We start from the raw sequence: 15220 nt of genomic DNA, 5'->3' as shown, positions 1-15220 counted from the left end.
CAATCCCTCCCAGCATCAGAGTCTTTTCCAATGAGTCAACTCTTCGCATGAGGTGGCCAAAGTACTGGAGTTTCAGCTTCAGCATCATTTCTTCCAAAGAAATCCCAGGGCTGATCTCCTTCAGAATGGACTGGTTGGATCACCTTGCAGTCCAAGGGACTCTCAAGAGTCTTCTCCAACACCACAGTTCAAAAGCATCAATTCTTTGGCGCTCAGCTTTCTTCACAGTCCAACTCTCACATCCATACATGACCACAGGAAAAACCATAGCCTTGACTAGACGGACCTTTGTTGGCAAAGTAATGTCTCTGCTTTTCAATATGCTATCTAGGTTGGACATAACTTTCCTTCCAAGGAGTAAGTGTCTTTTAATTTCATGGCTGTAGTCACCATCTGCAGTGATTTTGGAGCCCAGAAAAATAAAGTCTGACACTGTTTCCCCATCTATTTCCCATGAAGTGATGGGACGAGATGCCATGATCTTCGTTTTCTGAATGTTGAGCTTTAAGCCAACTTTTTCACTCTCCTCTTTCACTTTCATCAAGAGGCTTTTTAGTTCCTCTTCACTTTCTGCCATAAGGGTGGTGTCATCTACATATCTGAGGTTATTGATATTTCTCCCGGCAATCTTGATTCCAGCTTGCGCTTCTTCCAGCCCAGCGTTTCTCATGATGTACTCTGCATAGAAGTTAAATAAGCAGGGTGACAATGTACAGCCTTGACACACTCCTTTTCTTTTGGAACCAGTCTGTTGTTCCATGTCCAGTTCTAACTGTTGCTTCCTGACCTGCATATAGGTTTCTCAAGAGGCAGGTCAGGTGGTCTGGTATTCCCATCTCTTTCAGAATTTTCCACAGTTTATTGTGATCCACACAGTCAAAGGCTTTGGCATAGTCAATAAAGCAGAAATAGATATTTTTCTGGAACTCTCTTGCTTTTTCCATGATCCAGCGGATGTTGGCAATTTGATCTCTGGTTCCTCTGCCTTTTCTAAAACCAGCTTGAACATATGGAAGTTCAAGGTTCACATATTGCTGAAGCCTGGCTTGGAGAATTTTGAGCATTACTTTACTAGCGTGTGAGATGAGTGCAATTGTGCAGTAGTTTGAGCATTCTTTGGTATTGCCTTTCTTTGGGATTGGAATGAAAACTGAAAACTGACCTTTTCCAGTCCTGTGGCCACTGCTGAGTTTTCCAAATTTGCTGGCATATTGAGTGCAGCACTTTCACAGCATCATCTTTCAGGATTTGAAATAGCTCAATTGGAATTCCATCTCCTCCGTAGTGATGTTTCTAAGGCCCATTTGACTTCACATTCCAGGATGTCGGGCTCTAGGTGAGTGATCACACCATCGTGATTATCTTGGTCATGAAGATCTTTTTTTGTACAGTTCTTCTGTGTATTCCTGCCACCTCTTCTTAATATCTTCTGCTTCTGTTAGGTCCATACCATTTCTGTCCTTTATCGAGCCCATCTTTGCATGAAATGTTCCCTTGGTATCTCTAATTTTCTTGAAGAGATCTCTAGTCTTCTAGCTATTCTTAATTATTCCTAAACCCTAAACTCAGCAAACTACTTTTGCCATAAATATTTCCCTCACAAACAGGTCTCAGAAAACAATTCTTCCCATGGCCTCAAGCTGCGGCCTACGTGCTCATCCTGGGACATTCTTTGTAAAGATCCTTGAACAAATGTCAATGGTTACTCTATAGATTTTTTTCTGGGCACAACTGCAGAAAGCTTTGTGTTTTCTCGTGCTTCTCTCAAGCACCTTAACATTCTTTCCAGCCAACTCAACCAAAGAAAGAAAAGAACAAGTCAGAATCACAAGATCTAACTCCTTCATCCCAGGGCCGTGCCTGCAAGATGAGGAGAGGGGGTTGGGGACCGTGCCTCCATTTTGTCAGTAATGCCTAAGGCGGCTCCTGACGATTATGGCAAAGTTTGTTCCGGATACTGTGCTCTAGACAGATATTTTATTTCTGCTCCTAGTTTACCCTATAGAATACGTCTGGGTTCAGGATGGGGAACACATGTACACCCATGGCTGATTCATGCCAATGTATGGCAAAAAACACTACAATATTGTAAAGTAATTAGCCTCCAATTAAAATAAATAAATTATTTTTAAAGATAAAAAAACAGAATAAGTCTCCTCTTTACTATTATTAGTCTTGCTTTTTTTCCCCCTCTTCCAACCATAAGGCCCATTCTTTCAAAAAAAAAAAAGCTTTCCAAAATTCCTTCTGATTTACCATTTCTTCCTAATGAATCTGAATCCTGCATGCAAATGCCTAGTACATAGTATAATAGTTGCTAAGTAAGCGTGGTGAATGCATCTATTGAATGACTGAAAAGAGGTGATCTTAGTGATACATTCTAACCATCAAAATGTAGAATGCTAATCGATCTATCCTGGGTTATAAAAATTTTAAACATAACCAAGTAACTACCCTCAAATCATTTGTGTTAAATTTCAAAGTTCAGTTGAAAACAAAGTCCAATTTATCTATATTAAAAAAAAAAAATCTGCCCCACGTGTTCTTTAAACTCATCTTAATGAGTAAAAAATAACTTGTAACTTACTTTTAAAACCAGTAAGCAATCACAGTGCTTGAAATACACTGCATTTATGTTTGATCACTACATTATCGATTAATTCAAAAAGCATTCAACAACCTTGTTTACATTTCACACATGTCTAGTAAAGGGAAAATAAGAAGTATACATCTGGTTAATTCTCTGAGTTATAAATTTACAATTAAAATTTGACCAAGCTTCAGATACTTAAGAGCTTAATTGACCGTGTAATTCTGAAACATGCTACAAGGATTTTATTATAGGAAACGCATGGTTATAGGTACATAGCTTAATGATGACAAATCCTGCACATCAAATTCTACTTTTATTTACATTTATTTTTTTTAAAGAAAAGGCTTACCCTTGAATCAGAGACATAATCTCTTATAACATACCATATGTCTTTCCCTTTGTAGCACATGTTTAAAAGCAGCCTTGATTAGAGTCAATGCATTGTTTTGTTTCTCCACTGCTACTCCCCTCATACTGTTACGTGAGTGTTACTTGCTCAGTCGTGTTTGACCCTGCGAGCCTATGAACTATAGCCCGCCAGACTTCTCTGTTCATGGGATTCTTCAGGCAAGGATACTGGAGTGGGTAGCCATTCTCCTCTCCAGGGGATCTTCCTGACCCAGGGATAGAACCCAGGTCTCTCGCACTGCAGGCAGATTCTGTACCATATGAGCCACCAGGGAAGCCCCATCCTGTTGAGCACTATAGCAAAGTTAGCTCTGCAAACTTGTGCAGGATACAGATCACATTAGTGGAGACAAGGCTCTGAAGGATCCAGAAAATCTAAGGGGGCTACCACAGGACATTAACCAAAATTCTTTCAAGAAAACAACATAAAAGATCTTACTTTTTGTTCATGAACAAATATTTATTAGATAACAAATGCTTTTCTAGCTTAGTGAGGATAAGAGACATCATTAAATATCAAGTGAGAGGAAATAAGGAATAAAATAGTTTCTTACTTATGACCTTCTGTTTCTTATTTTGTCCAGTGAGCTAGGAGGATATGGTCATATAATTATAGAATTCTAAGAAAGATCTAAGGCCAAGTGTCCTGTTTCTAACTGTAAAGTTCATCGTGGTCGGAAGAACTGAACGTTGAAAAACGATCATTCAAGAAAGCTTAGTCTTTCATTTAATTTTTTAAAAGATTTTTTTTAATGTGGACCATTTTTAAAGTCTTCACTGAATTTGTTACAATATTGCTTCTGTTTTTTATGTTCTGATTTTTTGGCCACTAGGCATGTGAGATCATAGCTCCCCAACCAGGGATGGAACCCTCACCCCCTGCCCTGGAAGGCAAAGTCTTAACCTCTGAAAGTCCCATTTTGATTACTTTAAAAGCACTGAAAATACTAAATTATGTTCTTTTTCTTGATATCCCTCATTCCTTGTCTCCTCATCTTCCAATTTTCAACTCATCATTGTTACATAAATAAAATTATTTATATTGTTGTAGAAGAGTTTATTTAGCCTGGCTTCTTATTTAATGTCTTTTTCTATCCAAAGCCTTTAATTCCAGCCATGCTTGAGCTCTGGTTCTTCTCCCTTCCTTGCCTTTATAGCCAATCCTTGAGACTAGATAAAATTTTTATCTAAAACTGTCCAGTAATATCATGAGTTCCCTATAAACCCATCCTCATCAACAATACATCTGTGAAAAATTAAGAAATTAAAATGTAAAATAAACAAATACACAACATTATTTTCATTGTTTCATCTCAGAATTTAGGTAAAGAATCTGCCTGCAATGCGGGACACTAGCGTTCAATCCCTGGGTCAGAAGATCCCCTGGAACAGGGAATGGCAGCCCACTCCAGTATTCTCTCCTGAAGAATTCTACGGACAGAAGAGCCTAGAGATACAGTTTATGGGGTCACAAAGAGTTGGACATGACTGAGTGTCTAACAATTTTATAAGACATTTAATTAGACAACAAGAATCATTTTTGAATGATGCTTTTCTAAAAACATTGGTTAACATCTGCTACTTGCATATGACTATTCTAGACACTTTTGTAGAAACTGAAACACCTGAATTCTGTCCTCAAGTATCTCTGAACTGCAAAGCAGTCATTAACAGAAGAAATAAATTCCTCCAGATTCCAGGAAATTGAATGGACAATCGAAAGTTAACATTTATAGAGAACATTTAGTTATTTTCATGGTTTTAATACATTAAATTTTTAAACTCATCTTTACTTCTTTGCTTCCTCACCAGAGCCTTCACATTTCTTAACACTTTGTGGTTCTCATGGCCCCCCTAAAAATCCCCAACACTCTTCTTCAAAGATATGCTTATCAACCTTAAAAATACACACACACACACACACACACACACACACACCAGGCAGACTGATGATATTATACATTTACATTTGAAACTGAGGTATTTTCATCATCCTAATTCTATTATACAATCATTTTACGTGCTGCCAATCACATCTGTTTATAACCCCCAAAACAGCTCTTCAAAACCATTTTTAATCTCACCCATATCAATGGCCCCTCATTCGACCCTTCAATTGCCTGCCTCCCCCTAAATCCAGGAATTAGAGGCCCTTAAGGCTAAACTCCCTCTGCTCAGTACCTCCTCTTCACAGCACCCTCCTACCTGAGAAACACACATCTGTAAGTTTCTCTACACAGGTTCTCTCTCTCTCCCTCTTGCGTTCTGTCCCTCCCTCGTTCCCTCCCTTTCTTCCTTCCCTAAAATCCCAGATTTGCTCCTCATAAAATATTGCACTGCCCCCTAGCATTGTTGTATATATGTTTACTTTCACCTAAAAACTTACACTTATGCTCACTTAGGGTTGTTCCTCTAAACATACACACACATCCTTTACCCTCTGCCCACCACGGACCCCCTTTTCATCTCTAATTAATAAATTCAGTAATTCAAAGACTCCAAAGGGGAAACGGCAGCCATGTGAAATGAAGTTCAGAGTTTCCTCAACCTGTTCCCCCCAAAACATACACATATATAAACATACCTATTTTGGTACCTGTATTTTACTCAACTGTTTCTGGTCTCAGAGGGGAAGATGTGGTTCTTTCTCCTCTCCTAGAGTAGTAATTATATTTCCTTCTACCTTACAAAGCATCATCTTTTCCTGTACGCTCAAGCTCTCCCTCTCTAGTAGCTCCTTTCCTCCCATTTCAAATATCCCATCCTTCACCCCCAGCCCCCTGAAAACAAACCAAACAACAAAATAAAACAAAAAACAAAGATCTTCATCTTGATCCTAAATCTTTTTCACACTACTATTGCATTTCCCTTCTTGTTTTCATGATAAAATTACCACAACGGATTTTTTCCCATCTTTCCTCAGTACGTCATCCTTAGACGTCTGCCCCACAACCTAACACCTCCTGATATTACAAAGGTCAGCAATAGCCTCCTAACTGCCAAATCCTCATCAATTCTCTTCTTCCTCACAAATCCTCCATCCCTTAACATTCATTCACTACCTTCTTCTAACTCTTGCGCCTTTAAGATTGACTATCTCCCTTCTATTTTTGCTACTTCTCCTTTGCTTGCCTTCTATACGCTGGAATTTCGCAAAATCTGATCCACTTCTCACTCCCTGAACTGTCTGAGGGGCAAGATATTCTGAAGGAGATGTTTTACAGAAGTCCTGTGACGCAGTTTCCTCAACTCTGTGGTTCTGATGTCATTAAAACTTTTACTAATTCCTCAAAAATAGCTATTAAGTGTTAGGTAGCTTTTTCAAACTTACTAATTCTAATCCTCTTGTGTACCAAGTGGACGCAAACAAAATGGTTTCATCCAAGTATCCCATGAGTAAAAATGAAAACATCAAGCTAATCAAGTCGAAATGTAATCTAATCTTACTAAATGTCACCTCTGTATGAAGATTTATAATCTAGTCCTCAGACTTCCTCTGTCTTTGACCTTTAGACGTATATTTTTTAAAGTTTACTAGACCTGTCTACATAGATGTCTTACTGGTTCCTTTAAATCAACGAATCCAGAAGTGAATTTCAATTTTTCTTCTCTTCCTGAGTCGATCACTCTCTTATAATCCTCTCTTGGTTAACAGCGCCAAGATAAGCCATTTACCCCAGTCAGAAGCTCAAGAGCCATCTGTGATTTCTCTCTTTTTCCCACATTCAAAAGCTCATTAAATCCCATCAGTTATTTTTTCATTTAAAATCCGTCAAATATTCCCACCTTTCTCTCTCAATGCATGGTGAGAATTCAGAGCCCTCATCATCTCTGGGTGCCACAGTCTTCTAAGATGTCTCTTAATATGATTTAACCATTCTTCAATCCATGTTCCATGCCAGAAACCTCTTTCCAAGAGCAAATCTGCCTAAAAATGTTTTCCTTCTTGGCTTAAAACTGTGATCTGTTTGCTACAGTCCATAAGAATATGTTCTGCTTATCTCTGCAAAGTCATCATTTGCTACTCCCTCATGTGTATCCTGAAATCTAACCATACCAAACTAAGCACAATTCTTTTAACAAATACATTCATAGTAACTCCCTGGTTTTGCAGATGCCCTATTTCTCCCTACCTGTATGTATCTAATGAATACCCAATTAGTTCAGTATTCCCACTGGCCCTTAAACACACTTCCAGGGGTACATATACTACTGCAATTGTCTTTTTTTTCTGCTAAGGTTATTTAAAGCATAGTATCTTCTTTGTCTTTGTGTATCAAATGCATACCAGAGTGTGGACATTTTATACTTAGGAAATTTTATTAAGGAAATAAAGGCAATCAATATGTACATTTGGACAGTATAAAATTCTGATTATATTCCTTTGAGACAACAGCAAATCCATGGAGGACAGAGGTGAATACATGTGTGCAGTAAATTTGAATCAAGAACAAACTGTGATAGTACTGTATTTTTGGCATGCAAGAAACAAGTTCTTTCAATTAGATTTTCATTTTATTACTCTATTTACTTAGGATTAACCTCATCTTACTCTCTAATATTTCATCTGCAAAGGTAATCACTGGAAATTCAACTTCCTTTTCAAGATTCTCTCTTAAAAGTCCATTGACTGCTTCCAAGCAATACAATCATTAGAAGAAAAAATGTAGGCAAAGGAACAATCTGATTGTTTAGAAATAATCATGACAAAAGAGTTTTCAATGTGGTTAACTTACCCAACACAGACAGTTCACTAATTCCAGATTTATAAAAGTTACAAAGAATAAATTTTGCTTTACCAAGCTTTTGCTAGCATTTAATTTTCCAATGCTGCAAAATAGACTTGATCAAGTGTTTTTCCTCCATAAGGTTCTACTTTAAGACCTCCATATGCTCATTTTTAATAATCTGCTTTCAAAACCAGGAACCATTCCAAATATGAGTTATGGAAATATTGTGCTTCTTATTAAAAACAACATGAAAAGAAATATCTGAAGCCCAGGTATCAATCTGTAAAACACACAGCGGCAGATCCATGTGAAAGGTTTGTATGAAGAATTACCCCTGAAAATCACTTTTACTGAGGCAGTTTAACTCGTTTCACTACAAGTGAAAATTGCTATGACAAATATGTCACTATGGAGGTCAAATGGTAATTTGCACATGCTAAACAGCTCAGCAGGAAATTACATGTGATCCTCGCAATCACTAGCATTCCCACCAGAAATCATTTTAGAAGACACAGAGGTCACATGGATTGTGTTAGGGATAAAATTCTTTCAAACACATGTTCCACCCTCCCACTCAGGAAGAAGAATTGAAAGGTATAGAGAGAGGTATGGTCAAGGTGTTTAAAGTTGGAGAAATATTGTGATTTAGGGTAGTTACAGAAAAGGAAACTAGAGAAAAGTGTCATCGGAGACCAATGAAAATAACTGCTTAATGACCTCAATATTTTGATACCATTTTCTCTCTTATTATTAGCAAAATGCAGTTATGCTTACAAACCCTGTGAAAAATCTCTCAGGGCAAAAGATCCAGAAAAGAAATAACACTTTCTTTTTTGATCAAGACTGTTATTTGTTACTATTTCATCTTAAAAAGTAGTTACTTCTCATGCCTTACTCCAGTCTTGCATATAACTTCCTACATCTAAACATATTCCCATTTACTGACTTATTCTTAAATGAGTACAAATTTTGTTCTAGGAACTATCCCCCAGTGGTGACCAAGATAAACAGTCCCTTTTCTCAAGGAGCAACAGGTTTAACAAGGAGTACAAATGGGATGATGAATAAAAGGAGAGAAACTATAAGTTGCTATGGGAGCACAGAGCACAGTTTTCGAGCCCAGTTTAAGTGATTAGGAAGACTTCTTAGAAAAAGACCTGAAGAGTGTGGGGGTGGGGTGGAATTGGGTAGCAAAAATACTTCAGGCCAAGAATAAACTTATAGAACAGCCTAGAAGTGATATGAAGCCTGGTTTAACATCACAGAAATCTTAATAGAGGAATAGGGATTGCTGATGTGAGTTGAGAGTCACTAAAACATAGATGCTATAGAGACTACAGCATAAATTAGTATACCAAGTGAGAAAAGTAAAGGACTAAATAATTTGAACCACAGGAAAACAAAACTTAATGGGTAGTTAAATGATGTTGCAAGACATCAGATCAGTTCAGTTCAGTTCAGTCGCTCAGTCATGTCCGACTCTTTGAGAGCCCATGAATCGCAGCACGCCAGGCCTCCCTGTCCATCACCAACTCCCGGAGTTCACTCAAACTCACATCCATCGAGTTGGTGATGCCATCCAGCCATCTCACCCTCTGTCATCCCCTTCTCCTCCTGCCCCCAATCCCTCCCAGCATCACAGTCTTTTCCAATGAGTCAACTCTTCGCATGAGGTGGCCAAAGTACTGGAGTTTCAGCTTTAGCATCACTCCTTCCAAAGAAATCCCAGGGCTGATCTCCTTCAGAATGGACTGGTTCAATCTCCTTGCAGTCCAAGGGACTCTCAAGAGTCTTCTCCAACACCACACTTCAAAAGCTTCAATTCTTCAGCACTCAGCTTTCTTCACAGTCCAACTCTCACACCCATACATGACTACTGGAAAAACCATAGCCTTGACTAGACAGACCTTTGTTGACAAAGTAATGTCTCTGCTTTTCAATATGCTATCTAGGTTGGTCATAACTTTCCTTCCAAGGAGTAAGCATCTTTTAATTTCATGGCTGCAGTCATCATCTGCAGTGATCTTGGAGCCCCCCAGAATAAAGTCTGGTACTGTTTCCGCTGTTTCCCCATCTATTTCCCAGGAAGTGATGGGACCAGATGCCATGATCTTTGTTTTCTGAATGTTGAGCTTTAAGCCAACTTTTTCACTCTCCTCTTTCAATTTCATCAAGAGGTTCTTTAGTTCCTCTTCACTTTCTGCCATAAGGGGGGTGTCATCTGCATATCTGAGGTTACTGATATTTCTCCGGGCAATCTTGATTCCAGCTTGTGTTGCAAGAGATAAAGAGAGGTAATAGAAAAGCAAGAAAAATGAGGTTTCTAAAGCCAAGAAAAGAGAACATTTCAAAGAAGTCCATGCTCTATAGTATCCAATGTTTCTTAAAAATCGAGTCAAGTATGGATTATGAACTGTTCCTTGGACTTAATAGTAAATACATAGATCCATAAACTTGGGAAGAACAAATTCATCAGAGTACCAGAAACAGAAGCCAAGTTATTTAGATTGAAGTGTAAGTAAAGGTGAGAAATAAGACAGTTGAGCTTACAACTCAGTAAATAACTTTAACCATGAAGCAGAGAAGAGATACAAGAAGAGATACATGTCAAGGTAGAGGGGCTCTGAGAGAGAAAGTTTGTATACAGTTTATTGTTTTTTGTTTTTTAATGAGAAATATTTGAGCGGTGAAAACTGATTGATACGGAGAGAATGAAGTGAAATGAGAGACAAGGCTGTTTCAGACCATGGTTAGCAGCATTAATCACACACAAAAGGAAGCACTGCTGCAGTTGAAAGACGGCACATTGATCATAGTTTCTTTATGATGGCTCACATTTTCTCTCTGAAGTTAGAGACAAGATTATCTCTAGAGGAGGGAGGAGAAGGAAGGATAAGAGGTTCAAAGAACATATAGAAGAGTTGAAGGACCACCCTGGAATACATTGGAGGGAGCCAACGAAGGAAACAGAAGTATGGCTGGACCCTATCCAAGGACATTGATTTTGGACATTTTGTGTATACAGTGGCATCTATCTTCAAGTGTGCTTGATTTTCCCAAGCTGTGGAACTGCACTGATCTAAGATTGGCCCAGTTAGATTTATCCAGCATTGAGACTTCTGAAAAGTTATGATAGGAGGACAAACGGGAAAGACAGTTAAGGACACTGGCAGCATATCTAAGTTGGGTTGGGAAAGACATGATGACCAAAGCAGACTTGCTTAGAGGGACAGGAAGAAAAACAAGGGGGTCAGAAGTTCCCACATTTCCCAGACACTATGTGGTAGAAAAAAATAAATGTAAGAACAGAACCCATGAAACTCAAACACTGTGGAGCATGATGGTTGAATTCTATACCTTGGAAGAAGGCTGAGGTTATAACAAGATCTGATGTTCAGCAATAGAACAGCTCAAGTGGCTTACAGACAAACATACTGGCATTGAGGACCAAGATCTGGCAGTCTAGGTAGTTGGACAGGAAGGTCACCCAAATGGATACTGAAGTCCCCTAGAAGGAGAGCAGTATTAGAGACTGAGAAAACCCAGTACTAACATCTTTGCTGAAAGAAGAGATATAGTCCTGAAAGATTGTTTTCAGTAGTTTCATAGTTATGCAAATAAAGATCATTCCAACTGAAATTCCAACTAAAATAACGAAATATGATTTCTAGAAGTGCCTGTTTTCTCCTTGATGATGATAATGATGAAGAATGCTATTTATGAGGAGCTCAAGCTTAATCCAAATCATGTCATTCACAATCCCCACAGGTTCTTCACTGAGGATGGCTCTCTCTACACTTGTCTCAATAAGCAATTTGTCAAGGAATGATCAATAATAAAGAAGTGAATCTTAGACCTACTAAAACTTACCCTCCCTTTAAATAATCCGTTGTTCATAGAAATACTTCAATAACATGGCCAAACTATCCTTTAACCATTTCCCACTCCTGTACTCTTGCCTGGAAAATCCCATGGATGGAGGAGCCTGGTAGGCTGCAATCCATGGGGTCGCTAAGAGTCCGACGCGACTGAGCGACTTCACTTTCACTTTTCACTTTCATGCATTGGAGAAGGAAATGGCAACCCACTCCAGTGTTCTTGCCTAGAGAATCCCAGGGACGGGGGAGCCTGGTGGGCTGCTGTCTATAGGGTCACACAGAGTCGGACACGACTGAAGTGACTTAGCATAGCATAACCATTTAAACAGAGAATGAAGCATATGATTAAGCCTCTTCTTAAGGTCCTAGGGCTATCTCTTATATAAGCTCAGATACTTTTGAAGCAGTGTTTACCAAACATTGCTGAAAACTGTTTGCATTATTTGTTAAATACGGATTCCTGGGTCCTATCCAAGACACACTGAATTCTCCAAGAGAACTGGAAAAGCTGAGTGTTTAAATAAGTCTCCCTGGTGATTCTTATTACCAGGGATGTTTGAGAAACAATAAATAGCCTTAGGGTATATAGCCTTTGATCCACATTAAACAGATCTAGTTTACAATGTCTTTTGAGTTCTTTAAGAGCTTTTCTGTCATTTTCCTTGTTGTCAACTGTCACTTCTTTTTGCTACTGACATTCCTATCTCAAGCAGGTTTTTCCTTCTAATCACAATGTATAAATTACTGCAATGCAGGAAGTGAGTTAGCCAACTTTGTTTTAATTATAAATGAAGTAAGAATATGTAGGTGCTGGCTGATGATCAGAAACCACACCCAGAAGTAAAACTATACAAATTTTTAGAGAATTTGTAGTATCCAAATTTTACTCACTTGCAGATTTTTTGGCAATTATCCAGATAAATGTCAGATAATTTATTCTAATAGAAGCAGAAGTTTGGAGTTGGACAATACACCCAGGTTTGGTTTGTTTTTTCAATCTTACCAAATGGTCTAATTCCTATCCAAATATTTGCATCACTGTCTAAATTCCTTTTTTTTTTAATAATAGCAGGACTAAATTGTATTTGATGTTTGGTTTCATGCATTTGACAGAGGAAAAAAAGGTTAAACAGTACACATACACACACACACACAAATTTCCCAAAGAGGAAACCATTCAATGTGGTTTCCTAATCGAATTACTGAATTTCACAATGAAGCCAATTCTGTTTTATTTGGGTATCAGTCCTCAATCAAGATCCTTAATCTAGGTGATCTGGCAAAGCCAGGAGAAGAAACCACCACAGAGCACTAGGAGATGAACCTATTTTAGAGTCCATTAAAACTGAGATTTCTGGTTCTTTGGAGATGCAGACAAATATTCAGCAACTGGTGTAAAACTACCATTAGTTTGTAATGATGTCAGAGAAAAATTAAAGCTGATTTTGCTTTAAGTCTTGGTATTGCCAGGTCTAAAACCTTTGGACTCCATGTTTAGAGCAGGGTTTATGTTCTCTTCAAAATTTGTTTAAATATACCTTGTCAGACCTTCTGCTTGAAAAGAGAGGCTGAAGAGTCTTCTTGAACTGTAATTCAAGTCCCTAAGCATTCCTAGTTGGCTTTCTTGAAATGCTGAGCCTCACCCTCCAAGTTGTTTGTGTTAGCGTACCAGGGCCACTGCAACCTGTCCCCCTCTTCCTTGCTGTGCTATTGAAACACAGTAAGAAGACCCTTTGAGCCAACCATCTGCTCTTCAATTAACTCGCAAGCATTTTCTTTTCAATAATTTATTGTGGGCGTCTTTTTGTTTCCAAGTAACTGTTGGTAAAAATTCATGAATTAATTGGGAAAATGAACTAAACAAAGACACAATTTCACTTGCAAGATGGAAACTTAGCAAAGCAAGGTATGACAAGACCACATGGTGTTCTTTGCCATGATCGTTGGCCCCATATATTCCTAAACCCTATAATTCAGCCACTTTCCAATGAGAGTCTAAAAACAATTACAATGGTTGTGGCTATAAGTAAGCATGATGCAAGCTTTACTAATAAATTGGACTGCTTTATAATTACCCGTGAAATAACAACACTTGACCCTGATTTATTTTGTGGGCTGCCTTTTTCTCTCGAAACATGTTGAAGTTGATTTTTTTTTTCTTAAAACCAGATGTTTTAACATTTCAAAGAAGATGGATGGAATGCAAACTCAAGACCAAAACTGTTTTAGGTTTGCATTTGTTATTATTGTTATTATAGAAAGGACCAGGACTCTACACAAACTGGAAACAAGCCAAAATTCTAATTTAGATGACAGTGGCCATCTTGAAATTTTCTAAACATACCAACAACTTTGTTTCCATTTTCTGCAAGCACAGAAACAATGTGAAAACTAAATCAGACAATAAAAGAATTTTTATCTCTAAAGGTCAGCATGATTTAATGACAGTCCATTGGACCTCATTTATAACTGTTCGGGGCGGGGGGTCCTATTGCTTAGAATATGAAATTAAAGATGTTTTAGTTTACTTAGCAAAAAAAAAATGTATCAGCCCATGTTTATTTTTGCAAGTATCTTGAGGGACAATTTTGTCCCTGTGTTTGTGACTGGTCCCTTTGACAAAACAAGGAATTTACAATAACCTGCAAATTGGGACTTGGGAAGTTTCCAAGAGCCTTCTCCAAAGTGAGAAACGCAAAGAGCTCCTGTTCTGCTCCCTTGACTCCCTTGACTGTATCCAGCTGGTGTCAGAAAAGCAAGGACTCTGTCCACTCTAGGGCCAGAGCAGTGGTTCCAAATAGATAAGGACAGGGAGGGGGAGGTAAAAGATAAGATAGAAATGCTAGGACCATGCTGATAAGTGCAGTGACAATAATGAGGAAGGCTGACAGAGTGACATGTGGAAATGCAAGTCCATTCTAAGCCAGAAGAGAAGGAGCCCTTTCCAAAATAATGATTACTTAGGTAATCTCTCTTAACTAGATTAGATCACTACATTAGTGCTTCATTTCACTTTATTTATTTTAAATAGATGGCCTTTGCTAACCAACCAAGGTAAGTACTTAGGAGAAGTGGACTGACAGAACATTTCTGATAGCATTTGCACAATATCAGGTTGTAATCACTGGTTTCTAGCTGGCTGAGAGTCCCTTGAAGCACTGAGGATTTAGTACAACATAGCTATTAGAGAAACAAATGGAAGGCTTTTTAAAAAATGAGGCAGGGTTCCTGTTACCACAGAATCACTGTTTGCCAAATCACCTTGAGAAAAAATGATCCTCAGAGGGCAGTGCTTATGGTTGTTGTTGTTCACTCTCTAAGTCGTGTCTGACCCTTTGCAATCCCATGGACTGCAGCATACCGGGCTTCCCTGTCCATTGAGTTGGTGATGCCATCCAACCATCTCATTCCTCTTTCATTCCCTTCTTCTCCTTCCCTCAATCTTTTCCAGCATCAGGGTCTTTTCCAATGAGTCAACCCTTAGCATCAGGTGGCCAAAATATTGGAGTTTCAGCTTCAGCATCAGTCCTTCCAATGTATATTCAGGACTGATTTCCTTTAGGATGGACTGGTTGGATCTCCTTGCAGGTACTCTCAAGAGTCTTCACCAA

General features: G+C 38.5%; 1 long non-coding RNA gene across 42 annotated transcripts in view; it reads right to left on the bottom strand.

Annotated features, from left to right (window-relative positions):
- The window catches only part of LOC129639084 (uncharacterized), a 436428-nt gene that overhangs the window by 165962 nt on the left and 255246 nt on the right, over positions 1 to 15220 (bottom strand). The gene's annotated exons all lie outside the window — the stretch shown is intronic.

The sequence above is a fragment of the Bubalus kerabau genome, chromosome 1, assembly GCF_029407905.1.
Source record: "Bubalus kerabau isolate K-KA32 ecotype Philippines breed swamp buffalo chromosome 1, PCC_UOA_SB_1v2, whole genome shotgun sequence".
NCBI classification, from domain to species: domain Eukaryota; kingdom Metazoa; phylum Chordata; class Mammalia; order Artiodactyla; family Bovidae; genus Bubalus; species Bubalus kerabau.
Note: the sequence above shows the minus strand (reverse complement) of the source record. Positions and strands in the feature narration are given on the sequence as shown.